The sequence below is a fragment of the Pinus tabuliformis genome, chromosome X (genome assembly GCF_031772625.1).
Source record: "Pinus tabuliformis cultivar Carrire ecotype Pingquan chromosome X, CPIR1, whole genome shotgun sequence".
In the NCBI taxonomy this organism is placed as follows: Eukaryota; Viridiplantae; Streptophyta; class Pinopsida; order Pinales; family Pinaceae; genus Pinus; species Pinus tabuliformis.
Window position 1 is genome coordinate 1,249,167,805 of NC_142308.1, and position 23,142 is coordinate 1,249,190,946.

Genomic DNA, 23,142 nt, shown 5'->3' on the forward strand with positions numbered 1-23,142 from the left:
ATTGTTTGGATGGGGGAGAAAAAAAACAATTAAGAAACACTCATTTCATGGGGTGCTCAAAAGCCTAAATGAAATGAATTAGTGCCCTTCTCTCATGCAATTTAAGGAATCCCTGAGTATTTTTATCATGCTGTGATTTTGGATGGGCAACAAGTGGATTATGTGCTCCCATTATTGTTTCAAAGTTTAGAAAATGAAGCTTGGAGGACTAGATAGGTTGAAAAGGCCAACAGTTTGTTTTCAAACAAAACATGGAAATTTTGAAAACTTGATGCCTATTGGAATTTGGGAGCACCCAGAATAAATATTTCCTCAAGGATGAAGTTGTAGATTATGTACTTCATATTACATGTATCAATGATTTCATACCTTCTTTTCCAATAGTTTTTTTTTGTTTCAGAAGTATGAAGAACTATAATGTACAAGAATACAATGGTGAACATAGTTCTCTTCACTTTGGAACCCTTTTCAAGCGAAGATCAATTTCACTATAATGCACAGGGATACACAAAATACAAAATTTGAGCATCATGAAATTGCTTTTGATTATGACCTAGTGTTTCTAGTGGGTTACCAAAATGACTTGATGAAGGTAATGTTTGTTGACAAAATAAAAAGACAGTTGAAAATAACACTTGACCTTCTATTTCAGCTCTCAAACAAAATTTGCAATAGAATTAATCTCACCATCTGAATTTTCCTTAGTGTAAGACTTTCTTTTTATCTTCTATTCATTGTAAATAGAAAATTACAAAAAACCCATTGCATTCTCCCACAATGATATTTACAACAACATTATTTTTATGCATTTCCTCTTCTTATTTAGCGCTTCCCATTCTCACATTTACAACGACCTCCTTCTAGTAAGTATTTTTGGTGTGGGTCAACCATACAATAACCTTACATTCAACTTCATTAGTATTTTTACTTCTCGGAAGACATGAAATAGAGGAAACAAGAACCAAACAAGTAATGAGTTTGAGAGAGGTCCCATGTGAGTAAAGTGTGAGAGGAGTGATTGACGAAGAGGATAGGCTCTAAGCACGGTGAGAGAAAGTCTCTAATATCCATCCGTTGCAGATGCTAGGAGGAGTGAGGTTTTGATGGGAATGAGGAGCAGAGAGAGTGAAGAAGAGCACACATGAGAGTGTGAGAACGGGTGAGACTCCATAGTTCATTCTACCATCCAATCACGTCACTCACGAACACTGACGCAATGGTATCTACCAGTAACCAATGTCGGCAAGCGACATGAAAGTTGTGCTTGGTATTCCTTAGGATGTCGACACTGAGGGGTTACATGATTATATGAGCAAGTTTGGAGAACTGGATGATGTGATTTTTATGCAGGATCGTGCAACTAGTCGTTCTTGCAGATTTGGTTATGCCACATTTTATTCAGTTGAAGATGCTATGAAAGCACTTGACAATGAACATGTTCTAAATGGTTGTACATTTGAAGTAAAGGTGGCTACACCCAAGGAGGAGACGAAGGCTCCTTCAAATAATATTACTCAGATATTTGTGGCTAGAATTCCTCCTTCTGTTACAAAGGATGCATTCTGAAAATATTTTGAAGAATATGGGAACATTGAAGATTTATATATGCCCAAGGAAAAAGGCTAAAAAAACATCGTGGAATTGGGTTTTTCACTTTTGAAAACTATTGGCTTAGGTTGGGCTGACCCAAGTTTGATTCTTTACTGCACACCAAAAAAGCCCTCAATCAGTGGCCCTTTCAGGAACGGCCTGCAAGCAAGTCGCAGTCTCACCCGAAGTGACTATGGGAGGTTGCAGAACCATGTTTCTATAGCCTTGAGGGATACTATGATGTGGTAATGTGGTATTTTCTTATGTTTTAACACTTATAAACTACTTCACATTCATGGACTACTTCAGACTTATAATTTACTTCGCAAAATTACATTCATCACTTAAAAATATCATAAACATCCATAAATTTCACAGTACTAAAATAAAGTGCCGATAATAAGAAAATCAACACATGAAGACACATATTTTTTCTTGGTTCATCCCAATGTGGGACTATGTCCACAAGAACCGCTGCTTATAATAGAGAATTTTGTACAACAAATAGTTCTTCACCTGCGCACACAACTGCAGGTTGTCTGTGCACTAAGTTGCAAACCCAGGCCTCCGCGCACTTAGTTGCATAGCCTTTCCCCTTTCTCCAAAGTATAGATCACAAAAATACAACCATAAACATAGATCTGGATCCAATTGATTCACATCTTCCTTATTTATTATTCATCCCTATATATACTATTACATTGAGGGATTATATCGCTATATTACCACGGACCCAATACCATGGTTTCCAAAATACAAGGTGTTATCACTCAGATTTTCCTTGAAGTTGTTGGAAGAGGAAAGGGGTTCGAGGTAACCACAAACCAACTTTTAAGTACAGATTCTAGCCAATCTGTACTCAAAGAGGGCTCTCTCTTTATGATTTAGCTTGGTTTTGAAAGATATTAGGCTAGTTGTGAAGTTTAGGAGTTTTGTTTGAATTTGGGTGGTGAGATTCAATAGCAGAGGGGTAAAATTGAGTAGTTCAGGCCATTGGGCTAATGGAGTCAAAGAGGATGGCTTAACTAGACTTGGTTTCTTAACAAAAGATGGTTTCATAGGGCAAAATGGTCAAACAGGGAACAAATAGCAACTTGAGATAAATGGAATGGGTTTAAAATGGGTGAAGGGCAGTTAAGAATCCTTCAACACATTTACAGACGAAACTTGAATGATTATTACTAAAGAGCAGTTATGAATTCTTTAATAAATAATCAAAATGAAAGAACTAGAAAACAAGAGCAATCAAGATTTCACTGTTTATACTAATTCAGAAGAAAACATGGAGAATAATAACGATTGAAAACAGAGTGCAATCAAGCATATTCTGAATTATTCTTTTTCGTTTATCATTCAGATGTGAAACATAGATGATATAATAAACAAGGAAAACTTTAAAAATAAGAAGGTATAGAGGACTTATTGATCTGGTGTTTGCTTCAAGAAATCTGTGAAAAGTCCTTTGCTTCAATTCTTTATCCAGCAAGCCATACAAAATTTGGTCCAATCAGCACTTTATTCCAAAATAGTCAATGTTACAGCAATGTCTACGAATCCACCCTCAATACTCCAATTGAGGGGGTATTTATATAAAAAATCTTTACAAAAATATCTCATAACAGAGTGAGATATATTCTAGTGATGACTAATTATTTTTACAGAAAAATAGAGACAACTAGTCTCGAAGATAGGAGGAAAGTGAACTGTTGTTGTGCTGTTCCTATTCTTGCTGAATGTGCTGGAGGCAGGCCCTTTTATTTGGCTTGCTGCTGTCCTCTTTAGTAACTCTGTGTTGGCTGCCCTGTTTTGACCAATACTTTTCACTTGTTCTGATACACTTTGACCTGTTTGACCCCTTTTCATCTTTGTTCATCTTGCTATGGTAAAAGCCCAAAATTTACATTTTACCAAAAGTAAATTTACAAAATTTCCAACATATCTTCCCACCATTTTGGCTCTAGCAATCTATGTTTTTGAAGTTTCCTCAGAGTTTCATCAGTCTCTGTATATCTGAAAAAATTAGGCTGGATTTGGAACAAGTGTTTTACCTCATGCTCAATATAGAAAAAGTTCTCCAAGCTGTCATAGAGAACTCGGCCTGTGGGGAGTGCTTTTATTCTTGATGCACTTGTTGATGAACTTGCTTGACTGCCAGCATACTTATTCAATTTGTCTACATAATCTATGTGCTTCATTAACCTGTCATTGATGACCAAAGGACTTGGTAGCCCTTTATTCTGCAAAACTGTGAACTTCTCCATAAAAGAATTAATTTCCACCTGCATATCTTGGCATCTTCTCTCTAGGTTCAGCATTAAAGTCCTCTTGGTTAGCACCCTTTTGATTTCCAGAATGGTGTCTGTTCTGTCTGGGATGCCAAGTTTTTCCAATTGTTCCTTAGTTCTGTTATTCAAAAGATGTATAAGCCTGTTGGCTTGTTCAGGCATCTGTCCTAACAAAGCTCTTGTCCTTTGAATTTCTCCATGTGCTGCTTTCACTAAATCAATCTGTTCATAAATCACTTGGATAGATGGCCACACATCATTTATAGATTGAATGATGTTGGCCCAAAGGATTTTCTTGATCTCTGCCAGGGGCTTGTCAAAAGTGAGCTCTTGTTCTAATGTTTTAACTTTACTTTCTAAGGCTTTAATCTCCCTTGTCTTTTCCACAACACTTATTTTGGAAATATCATAATTTCTTTCTGCCTTAGCCAATTTCTCTTTTACTTTTTTTAATTCTGTAACTTGTAATCTCATTTCTTCCATTGCCTTTATCAATTCTTCAGTGCTCAAATTATCATTGCTACCTTGTCCTGTTCCTGCTGTTGTCGTACCTATGACCACCTCTGTTGTGACTGCTGGGATATTTGGTGCTAATGTTGTTCCAAGTGTAGGAGGGACTGTTGTTGAGACTATGAGGATTACATTAGGAGGCTGAGAGGTTGGCTCTCCCTGCTTTTCCTTTAGTGCTTTTTCTAATGCCTGCTCTGTATCATTCAATCTTTCATTGAGTTTCAAGAGAATATCCATCATCTCTTCTTCAGATTTTTGTTGTATAACCTCAACAGTCTATGGATGCCTTGAAGGAGGAAGCTTTAGCTGCTTCCTCAAGGCAGCAATGTCTTCTTCTTTTTTCTTAATTAGTGCTTCTACACCTTTCACATCTTTGGGATCATGTCCCAATCCGATGATGATTTCTTCTAATGATTTTATTCTATTATCCTTGGCTAGGGAAGAGGATTTTTCCAAGTGAAGTTGAGTAGATGTATTATCCAAGGAATTTTGTAGCTTGTGGGCCATCATTTCTTTGTCAGCTAGTGTGGAATAGACCATTTCCCCAGTTTGCTTGTGAAGTTAAATATGGTCCATAGGATGAATGCCTTTGGCTAAGACCTCCAAATTTGTTCTGATGTAATTTGCTGTTGACTGGGGTTGTTGCACCTTTGGCTTGAAGTAACTCATTATCATTTTCCCCTATTTGATGTCATAGGCTGACATTAATCTCTGCTAGTTTGTGGGGGCCATTTTCAAGTATTGATTGTAAATTTGAAGTCTGACAGGATCATTTCTGGCCTTTATTTCTGTGAAGGTTTTCTTTATATCTGAGGCCTCTTTTCCTAGAGGTCTGCGAGATGAAACTTCTAAACTTTGTTGCCTTTCTAGCTCTTGCCTCTGTGAGCTAAGAGATGTTTCTCCCAATGGAGAAGTTTGCTAGCTCACTGCTCTTTCTTCTTTGTGGCTGTCTATAGTCTCTTCCATCATTTCCTCATCTAACAGAGGGTTCAGTCTTTGTCTTTTAGTACCAGGCTGTTCCATGGGTCCACTAGCAGGGGTAGTGGTTTCCCTGTCCCTCTTTTTTCCTCTTTCCTCATTTAGAGGAGTTTGTAAGGCTGGGCTTTCTGCTACATGGGTTTGAGCTAGAGGAGTTGGCACTTGACCCTGTTCTTTGGACTTTCCAGGCTGATCTGTCATTGTGGGCTGTTTTGTAGTCTCTACTTCCTTCCCTTTAGGTGTGCCTGTGGCTGGTATGTTGACTTCTGGTGGAGGCTGTTGAGAAGTTCCAGCAATGGATGAACTACCTGCTGATTTTTGAGGCAGCTTGAATGGTACCTGTCCAAAAGAATCCAGGTCAAGAGTTTTCTCAAGATCTCTCATTGCATTTTCCATGTTTTCCTGCTCACTAACCTCTTCTATAAGGGTCCCTTCTACCCATTCATCCAAGTTTGCAAACTGCTCAATTTCTGGGATCCTATGGTGGATATATGGGGATAACCTGTTTTTTGTCCTTCTGTCACATATAAAACTGTTGGGGTCATATGGCACCCACCAAAAACTCTTTCGTAATCTAAGGCGGTCTTCTAAAATCTTTTCAGCTTCTTGCCATGCATCCCTAGAATTGATGACAAAAGGGCCTAGCTGGTTCTTAATTCTTAGCTGAGCCTTCTTCTTGGCAATACAAAAATGGACTAAATCTGCATTTATGATTTGTCTGAAATATTCTAGTGCAAATAATCTCATGGGAACATACTTGTGTAATTTAAAAGGGCAAAGTTCACACCCATACATCCTGATTTCTGTGTGATTTTTGTATAGGTACCAGTCACCTATCATGTACTGCTTAGAAAGCTGAAGAATCTTTTTCATGTCACCAGAGATCCTAGGAGGGGAAACTCCTATTAACAAACTGGTTGCTGGATGCACAAATAAGTCAATGAACTCATTATAAGTGTAAGGAGACTCACAGGTATCATGAAAGATTGAACTCCAAAAGATTACAAACTTTGGATTTCCTTTGGTGTCCAGTTTCTTGATGGGGAAATGAAAGTTATCTGATTGATGATATAAAAAAAGATGGTATATGAAAGATGTGTATTTAAAAATCCTTCCCTCTCCAAATTCAGGAATTGACAATGGATTTTGTTGGCAATATAAGTAGCATAGTCATATCTCACAGCATGAGGCTGTCCTGGAGTAAAGATTGATAAGAAAACTAGGGTGATATCATCAACAAATTCACTTGAGTTAAATCCCATGATTAGGGATATCATATCAACAATAAGTTTTCCAGTCTTAGTGAAGAAATATTTCAGATAGGGAGGTGGACCTTTACGCTGGTGCTTTGGTGACATGAAGATCTGAGCAATATGAGTCACTTCTGATTTGGACAACTGAGATGCTTTTTAAAGCAAATATCCCATGGAAAGAGGAGCAAGCGGCTGAGTGAGTTGGAACTGTATCATTTCCTTAATGGATTTAGCAGTTATGGGGAAAGGACAGTTTGAAATGGGGACATAACAACTCTATGGATGGGATCATAATTAGCACAACAATGATGAATTATCTCTAGGAAAATGTGAACTGAGGGGAGAAAATACATGGGAAGGTTAGACTCCCAGAGTCCAAAAATGTCAGATTTATTTAGATAACTATCTATGGCTTGGAAGAAGGTTTGAAGATGATTTATATCACCAGATAAGTCTTTTATCTAAAAATCTTTATCGACTAGAGGTAGATAATCTAAGTCTTTGTGGGGAGCGTTGAAGGGCGCGACATTTAGAGCTACAGGGGTTTCCATATTTGGTTCTTGTGGATTCAAAATGGAATTTGGGCTTTCTGGGGGAAAGTTGACCAAACAGCAAGTTTGGGGACTGCTTATGGCAACAAAGACTGCTCTAGACTTGAATTTTGGCCTTTTTAGGTAGAATTTTCAGTAGAAAACCGAAATTATAGGGTTTCAGTGAAAAATGGATAAATACTTGTGTCAAAGAACTGAATAATGCAATGGCAGGTTGGGCGACCGGTCCCGGGCCAAGTTACTGTGAATTTCTCGAGCTGGTAGCGGTTGGAGAGCTTAGTAGTTGACTTTGGACGATGTTTTGCATGGGAACAAAGTTGTAGTGCATTATAATGAAAATGACATTTTATCCTTTTATTTAAAAAAACATGAGGTTGGCGGGGTTTTTTGGTTTTATTGGGCAGATGACGTAAGCGGCGATGTGACATTTTGTCGTTAGCGGAGGGTGGTAAGCAATAAGCGCTCGCACCGCTTTTGGGGCTAGGCGGTTTTGGACGGAGGGCGAGCGAACATATGGAGCGGATGACGCGTGGTGGAGGTACGGGCGAAAAACCGCCTGGTGATCGTGAGTTAAATTGCGATCACCAGGGGGTGCGATATCGCTGTCGACCGTCGGATGAAAAGGTAGAGATCGGATGGTGGATGGGCATTGGAGATGGCGGGGATTTAATGCAATGGGGCCCAACAAAATAGAACATATTTTAATTGTATCGGGGGCATAGTGATTGGTCGGGGGATGGTTATTAATTAACCCAAAGGGTTAATTAATCCCATATAATGTGGCAGGGAAGGTTATTAATAAATTTTGGATAAATTTATTAATCCCTGTTAAACAGCGTTTATGGTTATATTTAACCGAGGTGGGAATACATAATATTTTGGGGATTTATATATAATTACATAATACAGGAAGGTTTAAAGTTTATTTGGGAGTTATATACTATGTATTAAAGTTAATATGACTTCAAAATGAAAAGCACCAAGTTAAAATGTTAGAAATTTACATTTAAAACTTAGGCTAAAATGGGAAAAGGGGTTTTCAAGTGATATTACGCATTTTCCTAAGTAAAATAGGATTTTCACTTAGGCAAACTTTATGAAATAAAATGAATGATTGATGAATGATTTTGAGTACTAAGTGTTTTTAGATCATTTGGTCGAGGGTCCGGTCCCTCCAGAAGTCAGAGAAATGCTCTGAGCCCCTTTGATTTTAAAAGACCTTGATACTTAGGGGAAATTAGTGAATGATTAGGGAAAAATGTGAAGGGGAGTTAGTTATTTAACCTTGTTTTACTTGAATTGCATCAAGTAAAATGTCTGCCTTGCACTTGTGATAAAAGTAAATGTTAACACATTTATAGACATTATTCATCACAAGTAATTCTGCAACACCATCTACCTACCCTATCTACTTTAGCCTGACATTTTTTCTTCTTTATTAGGGTGCACTTAGACTGCCAAACCCTTATCACACTTTTTCTTTTACATATGGAAGTCTATCTAAATCTAACCTTATTACATCCAAGGGCTCAATTTAAACTATTGAGCTCCTTTTATTTACTCTACCTATCTACTTATCTGCGAAGATTACATTGTTTGGATGGATTTTATTCTCTATCTCTGTAGCGTGAAATTGAAAAATGAATGAGCCAAGTTTAAACAGTTTGACTCTTCGTCAATTGTGGCATAAGATTAACAAGCTGCACACAATTTCTTATTACAGAAAATGAAATAGTAGTGGCATGTAGACTTGCACACTTTCCTGGTCTATTTTTGTTTGGGGTTCATTTTTTCTCATTTTTTGACCATTTTATTCTTTTCACCCTTTGATTTTTCTTTTAGGGTATACCCTCTTTACATTTTTTAAATTTTTTGATTTTTCGACAGTATGGAAACCTTTGAAACAAGAAAAGGTATGAACATATTACAGAGCTCATCAAGTCAATCATGAAATATGACACCTATTGGTATAGGAGCATAACACTGGCTCCACTTGGGGATGGATTTCCCTGGTGGAAAGTCAAGAATAGCAGGTTAGATGGCCTTCCAAATGAGTTTGACTGTGCTCTGAAATCTCCTTCTGCTGGTTGCTTTATTGTATGTATGACATTAATCCTTCTAAAGTTTAGGGCCTTCTCTCCGAGCTTCAACTCCAGCAAGTTACTATCCAATTCAAACTCTGACATTACCAAGAATATAGTATTTACATGTTAAAATCAGAATACATTTAAAATGGGATCATAGTAATGCTTCAGTATCCGACCATTAACTGGCCCTTCTTCTGTTTCTGTGTCATCCAAGTTTTTGAGATAGTAGGTGTTGTTCCTTTGTAAAGCATGGATAACAAAAGGTCCTTTCCATAGGAAGTCAAACTTCCCATGTTTTCCTTTATCCTCTCTCCTAGAATCCCATCTTAAAACTTTGTCTCCAATGTAGAAGTCTTCTGCCTTGGTTCTTTTATCAAACATTTTCTTAAGTTTCTCTTGTACCACTTGGGATCTCTGATATACTTCCTCTCTGGTTTGTTGCAGATGGATGGTCTGATTTATTCTCCTTTGAATGTCATTGGGTTCCACTTGAGCTTCTTGAATTAATTTCATTACAAGAACTCCTAAAGATGAAGGAAATACAACCTCCATGCCATAGACTAATTCATAAGGACTAGTCCCAATGGATTTCTTTGTAGTGAGTTTGTCTGCCCATAGTGCATTGGCAAGTTTCTTGTGCCAATTTTTCTTGTTTTCTTCTAATAATTTCTTAATAATATTAATTAGGCTTTTGTTGGAAGACTCAGCTAGATCATTACCTTGAGGGTAATAGGCTGTGGAATGGCCTAAAGTGATATGGTATTTATTTCAGAAAGTTATCATTTTCTTGAATTTGAAGGCAACAACATTATTAGTTATGATCTTTTCATGACAGCCAAATCTAGACAATATGTTGGTTTCTAAGAATCCTATAATCACTATGTCATTAGCTTGTCTGGAAGGAATGGATTATATCCATTTGGTGAAATAATCTGTGGCAGTGAGAATCCATTTATGTTGGCCAGAAGAGGGCGGGTGGATTTCTCCAATGAAGTCCAGGCCCCATTGTTGGAACGGTTTTTCGGTGGAAATTGGTCTCAGGGGTAAAGGTAATAGTTTTCTCTTGCCTTAAAAAATTTGGCATTTATGGCAAGCAGTGACAAATTTCTTTACATTAGTGAATAAGGTTGGCCAATAAAAGCCAGCTCTCAGGATCTTGTCTGTAGTTTCCTTCCAGTAAAGGTGTCCACCACAGTCTCCTGCATGAAATCCTTTGAGAACCTTATCAGATTCTTCTTTTAATAAACACTTTAATAGAATACCTTCATGATTTTTCCAAAAGAGAGCATTATCTAAAATACAAAATTTTGAAGCTTTCATCTTTAAAAACCTTTTCTTTGTTCTGGATAACCCTGGAGGAGCCTGCAGGTTTAATAATACATAAGTTATATCAGCATACCAAGGTGAATCTAAGAAGGCTTGGCTGATTTGTGGAGTCGCCATCTCCTGTTCATTATCCAGTTCATTAATGTCTAGGGCTTGAAAATTTGTTTCAGTCATAAGTTTGGCCAATCCCTGTCCTTTTATAAGCTTTGTGGGTTTTATTTCAATATCATACTCCAATATAGTAGCGATCCATTTACCTCTTTTGCTCTCAATTCCATCCTGAGTTAGGATGTCTTTGACAACAGCATTTGGCACATAGGCTATTACATGGGAATACAATATGTAGACTCTAAAGTCTTTAATAGCTTTTACAAGTGCAAAATCTTGCTTTTCCATGATTTTGTATTTTAGCGGTGCATCCCTAAGTGCTTTGCTAAAATAGGCTATAGATTTTTCACATCCTTGATCGTCCTTTTGTAGTAAAACAACAGCGATGGTGTGTTGTGATGCAAAGGAAAATATTATAAAGTCTCTATCAAACTTTGGACTTGTAAGGACTGGTGTTCTAGTTAAAGCCATTTTAATTTCTTCAAAGACTTGCTTGGCTTCAACTGTCCATCTAATACTAGAATCCATTTTCAACATATTATTAAGCAATCTAATTAATTCAGCTAAATTAGATATAAATTTTCTCAAAAAATTGATCTTTCCTAGGAAAGCTTGAAGTTATTTGACATTTCTAGGGTGGGGTATTTGCAGAATGGCTTATATTCTAACAGGATCAATTCTGATGCCCTCTTTAAAGATAATGTGGTCTAAAAGTTTGCCTTCCTCTAGACCAAATAAAGACTTTTTAGGATTTAAAGAAATACCATATTTCCTACATTTCAAGAATACTTGTCTTAGATGATCCAAATGTTGCTGATCTGATTGAGAAAAAATAGTTAGGTCATCTAGATAAATAACCATAAAATCATGAATTTCTTTGGCAAATGCTATGTCCATGGCTCTTTGGAAGGTCGCCCCTGCATTTTAAAATCCAAATGGAATTTTAACATATTTGAATGTGCCTCATGGTGTTGTAAAAGTAGTATTTTCCTAGTCATCAGGATGAACCAGAATCTGGTTATAGCTTGAGAACCCATCCAAGAGTGAAATCCTAGAAGCACCTACCACCCTCTATAAAATATGATCCATCTTGGGCAAAGGGTGATTGTCCTTCAGAGAAACCTTATTAACATTCCTTAAATCGACACATAATCTGATTTCTCCAGTTTTCTTGCACTAAATTAAACACCCATTCTGAAAACCTGATAGGAGCAATTATCCTTGCTTCATACATTTGTTTGATCTCTTTTTCAATTAAGGGAAGCAGTACAGGGTTAATTCTTCTAAGTTTTTTCTTGAATGGTTTCTAGTTTTCCTTCAGAGGTATTGTATGTTGAATTATGGAGGTGTCATAAGATTTCAAGTCTTCATAACTCCAGGCAAAGACATCCTGGAACTCTCTCATTAGTTCAACATATTTAAGTTTTTGGTCAGGGGGCAAAGATTTAGACAACTTTACCATTTTAGGATCATCCTCAGTTCCCAAATTATAGTCCTCAATATCTGCTTTCAAGGGTTCCATTTTAGGTTTCTTTGGAATATCATTGAAATCAAAGAGATCTTCCAAAGGAGTTAATCCCTGAGGCAAATGATTGTCTTTTAAATTGATTACTTCAGATTCCCCTTCAATGATCTCATCAATATCCATTTCTTTAAGATCCTGCATTTCTTTGTTGGTAAATGTTGTTGGATGAAGCATTTGAGTTGCACTTTCTGTTGAAATGTCTGTTTCTATCTTGTTTGTTTGATCAAATTCACTAACTGTATCTACATCTATGTTCATGTTACAAAATTCTTCATCTAAGGTTAAGAAATTGTTGATCTGCTTATCACTATCAAACACTTGCCAGTTTTTCAAATTGTCAGGTATAGCTGGCCTATGTCTAATCTCAGTTGTGAACTGATGATTAGGTTCGGATGGTAACCTGCAGGTGCTGGAAAACATTGCCAGACTATGAGCTTGCAAGTTATGTTTTCTTGGGATTTTGGCAAGCTTAGTTTCCATAAATGTATTGAGAATCTCTATCACTGTATCTCTGTAATACTTTAGTCTGGGATCATTTGTTGAATACTGTCCTTTAATCTATTGAACTATTAACTCAGAATCTCCTAAGACATATACCCTAATTTCTTAACCAATTTAAGACCTAGCAACAGAGCTTCATATTCTGCCATATCATTGGTGCATCTAAAGTTTAATCTGTAGGCATGACCTTCAGCATGGTCGTTTCAAGATTATGCATCCAGACTCCTGCTCCTTCTCCTAATTTGTTAACTGAACCATCAAATTCTAGGTGCCAGAGGATTTCATGTTCATAATTGGTATCAGGAGTCTCAGGAATCTGTTTAATAGGGAGATCTGGTTTTTTAGTTTCTTTTGGTTTCTCTTGGGTGTCTGGTGTGTCATTGTTCTCAGAAATTTCTTGTATTTGAACACTAGATTTTTCATTTGTAATTTCTTTTGGTTCTGCTGCTAAAACTTCCAATTCATTTGAGGAATCACTTTCAGCATTATAAAGGATGAAAGAATCCATATCAGAGTGTACTGAGTAGATAGGGAAATTTTGAGGTTTCTCCTGGCTACTTACTACGTATTTCATTAAGGTTTCTCTGTATAGTTTCTTGGGTTGACAAAATACTGAAATAGTAGCATAAGACATGTCCAATTGTACAGATCCTTGAAGTTTTGCACCCCAAGACCTAGACAATAACATGCCATACTTCGGTGGAATATCCGCTACTACTATGTCCGTTAAGATTGTTTTGTCATGATATTGAACTAGTGATACACACAAGTCTTTGATTAATCCTAAACATTTGACTTGACTTGAATCAAAGGAAAAGAGGTCCTTATACGGCCTAGTGATGTCTAGGTCCAATTTCTCCATTACAGATTTAGGCATTAAGTTATGAGATGCACCAGAATCAAACATGGCATTATGAAGTATTTTATCATGTATGTTCAGACTTACATAGAAAGGAGGGATTCCTCCATCTACTGATTTCCCATTCACTTCAGGGCCAAAAATTAATTCAAGTTGATCATCAAAAACATTTACTGAATCTTCATTAACCGAGATTTTGAGTGACTTGTTAATTTGGCTTCTGTAGACATCATGTTTAGCTAGTTCAGACAATGGAACAACTATTTTTAATTTGCCTACTTCAGCTTCCAAATTAAAAGGCTTTTCAGTCTGAGTTCTTGCATTCCGGACAGTTGGATTCTCTTTTTCATTTGTGTTCTCTGTGTTTCTCTCCTTTTCAGGAGTGGGGTTATGGGCTGAAGTTGTTTCCACCTCAACTTCTGGAGGTTCTTCCACGTTTCCTTTAGAGGGAATAGAAGTGGAAAGTTTTCTATTATTGGGTTGATTATCAGATACATCTTCAATAATTGGATTAGCAGGGTTAGGGTCTGCTTTGGAAAGAATATGTACAGAGGTGGTATTGGTCTTAGCTTTGTTAGGCTACTTTGTGTTTTTCTATTTATTGGTTTCAGGAATATCTATTCTTCTGCTCCTCAGGTTATACTATTTGTGGACTTCATAAATAGTTGTATCATATCCCTCCCTAAAGTCAAATGATTCACCTGACTGAGTTTGGAATTGTTTAAGAATGTGAGCTTCTTGGTCCTCTTGAGTTAAGAAAACTTGTTGCTCATTGTTGAGTCCCATCAAATTGATTTGGGTATCTTCTATTGGTTCATCAGAAGTTGAGGCTTCAGCATAATTTTCTTGGAATGGGGGCCTAAGGTTTTGATCAGGGCCGGTCTTTCCAGTGTTCTAGTTCTTCCTGAAATTTGGATTTCTCCCAGTGTTTCTTGGTTGACCATCCCAAGGGGATTTCCTTTCAATTGTTTCTACTCTATCTCCTAACCTCTCCATACCTTTAATAATAGCATCTAGTTTTTGTTCAAAGGCTGAGGGTTCTTCTTTTAAAGGTATCCTTCTTTCAGCTCTGGCTCTAGCTCTTTTGGATATTAGGTTGGCTTCAACACTGACAGCTATACTTTGCATCTCTTCTAAGGTTCGAGGAGCTCTTTCCCTAAGTTGGTATGCCATATCAGAGTCAAATCCATCAGGGAATTTGATTAATGCCAAATCTAGAAGAGGTCTAAGGTTTTGAGGGATAGTGTTGTAAACATTATTGAACCTAGTACAATAATCTTGTACAGTTTCTTGTGTTCCCCTCTTCAATTTTTCATATTCTGACAAAATATGGAGAGGATCTTTTTTTTTTCCCATCTGTTCAAGAATGTAGTATAAAAGGCTTTGCAAGGAGGGCTCTAAACCATGTTCTAACATCACCAGTTAGACTTTGAACAAATACCCTCATTCTAACACAATCGGCATCAACTTCATATATCTCAAAGTAGTCTGTCATCTTTTTAGTATGTTGTTGTGCAGTGTAAGTACCAGAGCCATCAAAAGGAGTGATCTTACCTTGATAGTCTTGGGGCATAGCCCCTATATTTGCAGGTAAATTGAGGGGAGTATACCTATTTTCCATTGCAGTAGGTTGGGTTGAAACAATAGTTGAAGTTGGTCTTGGAGTGGTGGATGGGGGGGTGGAAGGGGTGGTTTGGGGTTGAGATGTCTGAGGTGGTATTGATGAACTTGGAGAGGCTGAAGTGATTACAGAAAGGCTTGATTTTCCTACAGAGGTAAGTTCAGATTGAATGGAATTCTGCAAATGTCTGTAAAGATGTGAAGTGACAATCTCAAGTTGTAAATTTTCGATAAATAATGGATCATGAACTATGTGGGCTAACCTAGATTCAGAAAAAGTTACAAATAAAGAGGTATCAAAAGATTCATCAAAAGGTTCGTCCTCAAGTTAAATCCACTTCACTGGACAGGATCTTGATCTGTATAAAGGCCGAGAACTAGCAGAACTCTCTTAGCTATCTTGTCTCCTAAGAATCCTAGGGATCAGATTAGGGTTTTTGAACACGGGTGGTGGATTTGGATCAGGGTTAGCTCTGGTGTAACAAGTCCTTTCTGAAGCCAGGATTCTAGGTATGTTTTGGGTTTTTCTCTAAATGATTTTGACAATACAACTTCTTACATTTTCTTTAAGAGGTTTTAGATATGGGATTTGAACTCTTTTAAAGACTTATTTGATAAGAGGAACTGATCAAGAATTTGAAACCAGATGTTCAATCCATAAGCTAGATTGGAGATAGACTGAAGCAACATTAATTTACTTCTGCAATTGTAAAGCAAGAGCATTTCAAAGGCTACCTGGCTAACTTCAGGCTTCGTCTGTAGCTTATAAAATAAACAATAGTAACAAACAAATTATTCAGGTCCCCAGTGGAGTCGCCACTATGTTATCACTCAGATTTTCCTTGAAGTTGTTGGAAGAGGAAAGGGGTCTGAGGTAACCACAAACCAACTTTTAAGTATAGATTCTAGCCAATCTGTACTCAGAGAGGGCTCTCTCTTTATGATTTAGCTTGGTTTTGAAAGATATTAGGCTAGTTGTGAAGTTTAGGAGTTTTGTTTGAATTTGGGTGGTGAGATTCAATAGCAGAGGGGTAAAATTGAGTAGTTCAGGCCATTGGGCTAATGGAGTCAAAGAGGATGGATTAACTGGACTTGGTTTCTTAACAAAAGATGGTTTCATAGGGCAAGATGGTCAAACATGGAACAGATAACAACTTGAGATAAATGGAATGGGTTTAAAATGGGTGAAGGGCAGTTAAGAATCCTTCAACACATTTACAGAGGGAACTTGAATGATTATTACTAAAGAGCAGTTAAGAATTCTTTAATAAATAATCAAAATGAAAGAACTAGAAAACAGGAGCAATCAAGATTTCACTGTTTATACTAATTCAGAAGAAAACATGGAGAATAATAACGATTGAAAACAGAGTGCAATCAAGCATATTCTGAATTATTCTTTTTCGTTTATCATTCAGATGTGAAACATAGATGATATAATAAACAAGGAAAACTTAAAAAAATAGAAGGTATAGAGGACTTATTGATCCAGTGTTTGCTTCAAGAAATCTGTGAAAAGTCCTTTGCTTCAATTCTTTATCCAGCAAGCCATACAAAATTTGGTCCAATCAACACTTTATTCCAAAATAGTCAATGTTACAACAATGTCTATGAATCCACCCTCAATACTCCAATTGAGGGGGTATTTATATAAAAAAATCTTCACAAAAATATCTCATAACAGAGTGAGATATATTCTAGTGATGACTAATTATTTTTACAGAAAAATAGAGACAACTAGTCTTGAAGATAGGAGGAAAATGAACTGCTGTTGTGATGTTCCTATTCTTGCTGAATGTGCTGGATGCAGGCCCTTTTATTTGGCTTGCTGCTGTCCTCTTTAGTAACTCTGTGTTGGCTGCCCTGTTTTTACCAATACTTTTCACTTGTTTTGATACACTTCGACCTGTTTGACCCCTTTTCATCTTTGTTCATCTTGCTATGGTAAAAGCCCAAAATTTACATTTTACCAAAAGTAAATTTACAAAATTTCCAACATATCTTCCCACCATTTTGGCTCTGGCAATCTGTGTTTTTGAAGTTTCCTTAGAGTTTCATCAGTCTCTGTATATCTGAAAAATTAGGCTGGATTTGGAACAAGTGTTTTACCTCATGCTCAATATAGAAAAAGTTCTCCAAGCTGTCATAGAGAACACGGCTTGTGGGGAGTGATTTTATTCCTGATGCACTTGTTGATGAACTTGCTTGACCGCCAACATACTTATTCAATTTGTCTACATAATCTATGTGCTTCATTAACCTGTCATTGATGAACAAAGGACTTGGTAGCCCTTTATTCTGCAAAACTGTGAACTTCTCCATAAAAGAATTAATTTCCACCTGCATATCTTGGCATCTTCTCTCTAGGTTCAGCATTAAAGTCCTCTTGGTTAACACCCTTTTGATTTCTAGAATGGTGTCTGTTCTGTCTGGGATGCCAAGTTTTTCCAATTGTTCCTTAGTTCTATTATTCAAAAGATGTATAAGCATGTTGGCTTGTTCAGACATCTGTCTTAACAAAGCTCTTGTCCTTTGAATTTCTCCATGTGCTGCTTTCACTAAATCAATCTGTTCATAAATCACTTGAATAGATGGCCACACATCATTTATAGATTGAATGATGTTGGCCCAAAGGATTTTATTGATCTCTGCCAGGGGCTTGTCAAAAGTGAGCTCTTGTTCTAATGTTTTAACTTTACTTTCTAAGGCTTTAATTTCCCTTGTCTTTTCCACAACACTTATTTTGGAAATATCATAATTTCTTTCTGCCTTAGCCAATTTCTCTTTTACTTGTTTTAATTTTGTAACTTGTAATCTCATTTCTTCAATTGCCTTTATCAATTCTTCAGTGCTCAAATTAGCACTGCTACCTTGTCGTGTTCCTGCTGTTGCCGTACCTATGACCACCTCTGCTGTGACTGCTGGGATATTTGGTGCTAATGTTGTTCCAAGTGTAGAAGGGACTGCTGTTGAGACTATGGGGATTACATTAGGAGGTTGAGAGGTCGGCTCTCCCTACTTTTCCTTCAGTGCTTTTTCTAATGCCTGCTCTGTATCATTCAATCTTTCATTGAGTTTCAAGAGAAGATCCATCATATCTTTTTCAGATTTCTACTGTATAACCTCAGCAGTCTGTGGATGCCTTGAAGGAGGCAACTTTAGCTGCTTCCTCAAGGCAGCAATGTCTTCTTCTTTTTTCTTAATTAGTGCTTCTACACCTTTCACATCTTTGGGATCATGTCCCAATCTGATGATGATTTCTTCTAATGATTTTATTCTGTTATCCTTGGCTAGGGAGGAGGCTTTTTCCAAGTGAAGTTGAGCAGCTGTATTATCCAAGGAATTTTGTAGCTTGTGGGCCATCATTGCTTTGTCAGCTAGTGTGGAATAGACCATTTCCCCAGTTTGCTTGTGAAGTTCAATCTTGTCCATAGGATGAATGTCTTTGGATAAGACCTCCAAATTTGTTTTGATGTAATTTGCTACTGACTGGGGTTGTTGCACCTTTGGCTTGAAGTAACTCATTATCATTTTTCCCTCTTTGATGTCATAGGCTGACATCAATCTCTGCTGGTTTGTGGGGGCCATTTTCAAGTATTGATTGTAAATTTGAAGTCTGATAGGATCATTTATGGCCTTTATTTCTGTGAAGGTTTTCTTTATATCTGAGGCCTCTTTTCTTGGAGGTCTACGAGATGAAACTTCTGAACTTTGTTGCCTTTCTAGCTCTTACCTCTATGAGCTAAGAGATGTTTCTCCCAATGGAGAAGTTTGTTGGCTCACTACTCTTTCTTCTCTGTGGCTGTCTATAGTCTCTTTCATCATTTCCTCTTCTAACAGAGGGTTCACTTTTTGTTTTTTAGTACCAGGCTATTCCATGGGTCCACTGGCAGGGGTAGTGATTTCCCTGTCCCTCTTTTTGCCTCTTTCCTCATTTAGAGGAGTTTGTAAGGCTTGGCTTTCTGCTACATGGGTTTGAGCTAGAAGAGTTGGCACTTGACCCTTTTCTTTGGACTTTCCAGGCTGATTTGTCATTGTGGGGTGTTCTGTAGTCTCTACTTCCTTCCCTTTAGGTGTGCCTGTGGCTGGTATGTTGACTTCTGGTGGAGGCTGTTGAGAAGTTCCAGCAATGGATGAACTACCTACTGATTTTTGAGGTAGCTTGAATGGTACCTGTCCAAAAGTATCCAGGTCAAGAGTTTTCTCAAGATATCTCATTGCATTTTCCATGTTTTCCTGCTCACTAACCTCTTCTATAAGGGTCCCTTCTACCCATTCATCCAAGTTTGCAAACTGCTCAATTTCTGGGATCCTATGGTGGATAAATGGGGATAACCTGTTTTTTGTCCTTCTGTCACATATAAAACTGTTGGGGTCATATGACACCCACCAAAAACTCTTTCGTAATCTAAGGCAGTCTTTTAAAATCTTTTCAGCTTCTTGCCATGCATCCCTATAATTGATGACAAAAGGGCCTATCTGGTTCTTAATTCTTGGTTGAGCCTTCTTCTTGGTAGTACAAAAATGGACTAAATCTACATTTATGATCTGTCTGAAATATTCTAGTGCAAATAGTCTCATGGGAACATACTTGGGTAATTTAAAAGGGCAAAGTTCACATCCGTACATCCTGATTTCTGTGTGATTTTTGTATAGGTGCTAGTCACCTATCCTGTACTGCTTAGAAAGTTGAAGAATCTTTTTCATGTCACCAGAGATCCTAGGAGGGGAAACTCTTGTTAACAGACTGGTTGCTGGATGCACAAATAAGTCAATGAACTCATTATAAGTGTAAGGAGACTCACAGATATCATGAAAGATTGAACTCCAAAAGATTACAGACCTTGGATTTCCTTTGGTGTCCATTTCCTTGATGGGGAAAGGAAAGTTATCTAATTGATGATATAACAAAAGATGGTATATGAAAGATGTGTATTTCAAAACTCCTTCCCTATATAAATTTAGGAATTGATCATGGATTTTGTTGGAAATATAAGTAGCATAGTCATATCTCACAGCAGAAGGCTGTCCCTAGAGTAAAGATTGATAATAAAACTAGGGTGATATCATCAACAAATTCACTTGAGTTAAATCCCATGATCAGGGATATCATATCAACAATAAGTTTTCCAGTCTTTGTGAAGAAAGATTTCAGATAGGGAAGTGGACCTTTACGCTGGTGCTTTGGTGACATGAAGATCTGAGCAATACGAGTCACTTCTGATTTGGACAACTGAGATTATTTTTCAAGCAAATATCCCATGGAAAGAGGAGCAAGCGACTGAGTGGGGTGGAACTGTATCATTTCATTGATGGATTTAACAGTTATGGGGAAAAGGACAGTTTGAAATGGGGACATAATAGCTTTATCGATGGGATCATAATTAGCACAACAATGATGAATTATCTATGGGAAAACGTGAACTGAGGGGAGAAAATACATGGGAAGGTTAGACTCCCAGAGTCCAAAAATGTCAGATTTATTTAGATAACTATCTATGGCTTGGCAGAAGGCTTGAAGATGATTTATATCACCAGATAAGTATTTTGTCTAAAAATCTTTATCGACCAAAGGTAGATAATCTAAGTCTTTGTGGGGAGCGTTGAGGGGCACGACATTTAGAGCTACAGGGGTTTCCATATTTGGTTCTTGTGGATTCAAAATGGAATTCGGGCTTTCTGGGGGAAAGTTGACCAAACAGCAAGTTTGGGGACTGTTTATGGCAACACAGACTACTCTAGACTTGAATTTTGGCCTTCTCAGGTAGAATTTTCAGTAGAAAACCGAAATTACAGGGTTTCAGTGAAAAATGGATAAATACCTGTGTCAAAGAACTGAATAATGCAATGGCAGGTTGGGCGACCGGTCTCGGGCCGAGTTACTGTGAATTTCTCAAGCTGGTAGCGGTTGGAGAGCTTAGTAGTTGACTTTGGACGATGTTTTGCATGGGAACACAGTTGCAGCGTATTATAATGAAAATGACGTTTTATCCTTTTATTTAACAAAACATGAGGTTGGCGGGGTTTTTTGGTTTTATTGGGCAGATGACATAAGCGGCGATGTGACATTTTGTCGTTAGCGAAGGGTGGTAAGTGGTAAGCGCTCGCACCGCTTTTGGGGCTAGGCGGTTTTGGACGGAGGGCGAGCGAACATATGGAGCGGACGACACGTGGCGGAGGTACGGGCGGAAAACCGCCTGGTGATCGCGAGTTAAAGCACGGTCACCAGGGGGCGCGATATCGCTGTCGACCGTCGGATGAAAAGGCAGAGATCGGATGGCGGATGGGCGTTGGAGATGGCGGGGATTTAATGCAGCGGGGCCCGGCACAATAAAACATATTTTAATCGTATCGGGGGCATAGTGATTGGTTGGGGGATGGTTATTAATTAACCCAAAGGGTTAATTAATCCCATATAATGCGGTGGGGAAGGTTATTAATAAATTTCGGATAAATTTATTAATCCCTGTTAAACAACGTTTATGGTTATATTTAACCGGGGCGGGAATACATAATATTTTGGGGATTTATATATAATTACATAATACGGGAAGGTTTAAAGTTTATTTGGGAGTTATATACTATGTATTAAAGTTAATATGACTTCGAAATGGAAAGCGCCAAGTTAAAATGTTAGAAATTTACATTTAAAACTTAGGCTAAAATGGGAAAAGGGGTTTTCAGGTGATATTACGCATTTTCCTAAGTAAAATAGGATTTTCACTTAGGCAAACTTTATGAAATGAAATGAATGATTGATGAATGATTTTGAGTACTGAGGCTTTTTAGATCATTGGGCCGAGGGTCCGGTCCCTCCAGAAGTCAGAGAAATGCTCTGAGCCCCTTTGATTTTAAAAGACCTTGATACTTAGGGGAAATTAGTGAATGATTAGGGAAAAATGTGAAGGGGAGTTAGTTATTTAACCTTGTTTTGCTTGAACTGCATCAAGTAAAATGTCTGCCTTGCACTTGTGATAAAAGTAAAAGTTAACACATTTAGAGACATTATTCATCACAAGTAATTCTGCAACACCATCTACCTACCCTATCTACTTTAGCCTGACATTTTTTCTTCTTTATTAGGGTGCACTTAGACTGGCAAACCCTTATCACACTTTTTATTTTACATATGGAAGTCTATCTAAATCTAACCTTATTACATCCAAGGGCTCAATTTAAACTATTGAGCTCCTTTTATTTACTCTACCTATCTACTTATCTGCCAAGATTACACTGTTTGGTCAGATTTTATTCTCTATCTCTGTAGCATGAAATTGAAAAATGAATGAGCCAAGTTTAAACAGTTTGACTCTTCATCAATTGTGGCATAAGATTAACAAGCTGCACACAATTTCTTATTACAGAAAATGAAATAGTAGTGGCATTTATACTTGCACACTTTCCTGGTCTATTTTTGTTTGGGGTTCATTTTTTCTCATTTTTTGACCACTTTATTTCTTTCACCCTTTGATTTTTCTTTTAGGGTATACCCTCTTTACATTTTTTAATTTTTTTGATTTTTCAACAATATGGAAACCTTTGCAACAATAAAAGGTATGAACATATTACAGAGCTCATCAAGTCAATCATGAAATATGACACCTGTTGGTATAGGAGCATAACACAAGGGACTATGGTCCAAAACCATTCAACTTTTACAATATTATATGAGTTTACAGAAAGGGAGAGGCTTCGCTGCGAAGCTCCTATACTGTGTAGTGAGTTTGTTGTGTGGTCCTCGTTGTGCTCCATTGCTCTGCTACGCAGTCCACTTCACACTTCACGACATCCTTTCTACTGCGCACTCTACCCACAAAATTCAGATTCCTTGCCCAAAATCTGGCCAAGTTGGGCTATGCCCAACAGGCCCCCAACACTCACATGTGACTCGTCTCGAGTCACTCAGCTGCTTTGCCTCTAATCTTGTTTGCAATGTTGTTGTATGTCTT

The 23,142-nt window shown here is 37.5% G+C and overlaps 1 pseudogene; it reads left to right on the forward strand.

Annotated features, from left to right (window-relative positions):
- Positions 1-1,236: 1,236 nt before the first annotated feature.
- The window catches only part of LOC149144503 (uncharacterized), a 118,240-nt pseudogene continuing 96,334 nt past the window's right edge, over positions 1,237-23,142 (forward strand).